Here is a 3,712-nt window from a genome sequence, read left to right as displayed (position 1 = left end):
CCAATGTAGTTAAGGCCATGGAACTGGGTGACTATTTCAGAGTGCCGTGTTTGGCGCACTGTATAAACCTGGTTGTTAAAAAATTCTTGGATAAAGACAGTCCAGCATGCCAGTTAGTGGTCACCTGCCGAAAAATGTGCAACCATTTCAGCCATTCTTTTAAGGCCCGGAAGCATCTGAGGCGCCTGCTACATGAACGTCGAATGCCAGTGAAAGCACTCATCCAGGAGGTGCCAACACGTTGGAACTCACCCTATTAAATGAGTGAGCGTCTGTACGAGCAGTGTGCGGTAGTCGATCAGTATTTCTTAACACTGGGTACAGCTGTGAAGGAGGACCTGAGGTTAAATGCGGCGGAATGAGAGCTAGTTAAAAGCCTGACAGACATGCTTCGTCCTTTTGAGGTCTTCACGCGTGCAGTCAGCAGGGAGGACTGTAATTTGGGAAAAGCTATCCCATTGTTGCGCATGCTGGAGCACAAACTGAAGGCGGTGTCTTCAAAGTTTCAAAAAGATGAAGAAAAGCAAGAAGCTTTTGTTTTGGCGGAGAAATTATTAGAGCGCCTACTTGGCGATGAACGTCTTCAAAAGATCCACTCAGAACAGCATTACATTTGTGCTACTATTCTGCATCCACGCTACAAAAAGGCGCTGGCAGGCTGTGCATTATTTCCTTTTAGTGATGAAGATGTTACAATGTACAAACGTTGGCTAGGCTTGTCAGCCATCAGGTTTGAAAGAGAACGGAAGCAAATTGAAGGAAAAGGCAGTACATCAGCATCAGCAGGCCATCCCCAGTCAAAAGACTCCACTTCTGCACCTGTGGCTGTGGCAGAAGTGACCTCTCAGCCGTTAAAGACACCGGCAACCGCATCATCTGCACCAGACACAACAGAAATATCGGGTGATGAAGAGGCTTGGCTAGCTGAAATTGGGTATGACCATTAAATCAATGGGGTAACACCCACAAAATCAAAGGACCTGGGTATCAATGATATAAGCAAAACAATGGCCCTAGACTATTGATTAAATTGACTTAATCCACAGGGTAATTTATAGATTAGAAATGCGATTCAATCTGCATTTAAGGAGTCAAGCTACATGGGAGAAAAGGTTATTAAATAGGCAATGAACACCATACCCACATTTCAAATTTGTATATATCAAAACCAAATAACACAGTTATTTACATTATCAAAAAAAATAAATTATTCTAATACACGGCGCAAAGACTAAGAGAGCTATAGTCAAAGGTGAAAAAAGGGGGTGCTCAAGTGAAAAGAGGAAATGCAGAGAAAGTTATAGCATATGGTTCAAATATTTACAAAAAACAACAGTCAAGCGGTGTTATTTCCGCTGGTTAAATAGGCCTGTCCAAATTGTTCAAGGGAGGAAAAGGGGGACAATAAGGGGTACAGGCACATAAACTAAACAGTGTAGACGTTTCGACCCTGGTGCTCTAGGGAGTTTTGCTTCCTCGGCTGCGGGTCTTCATCAGGACGTAGGGGGGGGGGGGAAGAAGAGACCTGGCCGTGATCACACTTGTTGTCTGGATCAGCCACCTGGGGTATGAAAATGGGGTAGGTTTTAAAAATTGTTCATTTCCGATAGGGGTAATTTCATAGGGGTTTAATGGGTACATTACCAACACAGCTGGTTAGGTGCGACTCCCTCCAGGCTGGTTAGGATTCACCTGTCAGGTAAATACAAAGGGGGGGACATGAGTGAGAGCCCGTCTCCCAAGGGCTACAAACTTATTGGTATCATGTCCACCTCAAATGACACATGAACTCACCTAGTTCTGGTTCAGACGGTCATATATTGGATTTGGCTTGTGGTATGAAAAAAGGGACCTGTAAAGGACGAACGGAGTAAATTACTCTCCAAGGACAAGTCAGTTATTCACAGGTAATAGCGGTCCACAATGTACTAGATGCCTTCTAGTGATGGCAAACTGCACTTACCGATATCGTGTGAAGCAGAGTTTCCTACCGGCGCCTCCTGGGCAATCCGGTAATACGGGGAATTATTGGGCCACCGCTTGTGTTAATAATTACAAACACTTGGCATAGAAATGGAATTGCCACTAATTTGTTCCCGTAGGGAGTCAGGTACTGGAGTTACCTGTTGGCAAAAGTAAATGAGGCAGAGAAGTTCGATTAGATACTTCTACTGTCGTTATGGAATGAATAGATATGTTTTAAATTCAAAAGGAGGGGCGGGTCGGCCCTTCGGATATATCGTACCTGCGTGGTTATCTCCCTGCGTGGTTATCTCGGTTCAGGATTTGCGGGCACTAGTCACCGTCAGTATTCCCAAACGGGGTAGGACGCGGCAGACAACGGATCCTACTTCCGTATTCTGCGTGCGGTCACATGGGGTGCCTCTCCGCCAATAGTAAAAAGGCCGAGTCTGAATCTCGACACTAAGAACAGACTTGAACAGATAGCGTGATAGAGCAAGGAGTTGGGTTTAGTCGACAGTGAAACAGGACCACTCCGAGTGTTTCCATGATTCCGATAGCATAATGTTACTAACAAAGGCAACTTCCATATTAAAGATACAATTTCTCACAGTACTTTATATGAATAGCATATAAAATTACAATTTATAGCATTGATTTATAAATGTTGGATCTGACCTATTCGGAAAACTGTAAATACAACCTTGTTTATCACAGCTATCTTCATTTTGGTTGGTGACACACAAAAATATGTACATACATTAATTTGCATACCAATACAATACAAAAAACAAACACTTGTTGCCACACACAGAGTTCATATACTATATAGTAGAAACCATTGTCGTGAGGATACTGTTCTGTACAATGGTTTCTATAGGTCAAATAGTCAGAGTGTTTAATCAGATAATTATCAACCATTTCTAATAGATACCATTTGTCTCAGGACCTCTTCCTGGTCATTGAGGCCACGGTTCACTGTGTCAAATAGGTGCATCCAACGGCATTCTCGAGTGCTTAAGAGTTTTGCATAGTTACCACCACGAGGATTTTTGGTAACTTTCTCAATTATCCACCAAGTGAAACTTTCAGGTTGGTGGTTAAATTGTAAAAAGTGATCCACTAGTGGTGCACCTGATACCTTGCAGCGTATTTTGCTGCAGTGCTGTAGTATACGTGTTTTTGTTTTCTGAGTGGTCTGTCCGATGTACATGAAACCACACGGGCACAATATGGCGTAGATAACGCCCATCGTGTTACAATTGGTATGTTGTTGGAAAGTATGGGTGTGATTGTTATAGGTACATGATTTCCTCTCCGATGTCATTTTACATGCCTTGCAACCTCCGCACACATTGGCACCTAGTAGCGGAAGAGATAGGCATAATCGAACCTCCGATGCACGCCTTCCGTAAAGGTAGAAGTGTCAAAGATTTTGTGGTACATTCCATGCTGTCACAAAATAAAACCGACAACCAAACATCACTCTGGAATATCCCCCCAGTGCTAGGGCATTCCAAATGCGGAGGTTGCAAGGCATGTAAAATGTGGAATAGGCTCTCCACATCAAATGACACCAAAAGGTCAAGGTCTACATCGAATTCAATATCTGGCAGAATCCTTAAGACATCTTTAGTGTCCTTAAGGAAAGTCGGCATCTCCCGCACTATTGGCTGCAAGAAAAAATCTAGAAAAGTAGATAAAGGTTCCAGCAGTGAACCGATACCCGATATAATTGGTCTACCTGGTG

Source organism: Lissotriton helveticus, chromosome 1_2 (assembly GCF_964261635.1).
Source record: "Lissotriton helveticus chromosome 1_2, aLisHel1.1, whole genome shotgun sequence".
NCBI lineage: Eukaryota > Metazoa > Chordata > Amphibia > Caudata > Salamandridae > Lissotriton > Lissotriton helveticus.
Note: the sequence above shows the minus strand (reverse complement) of the source record.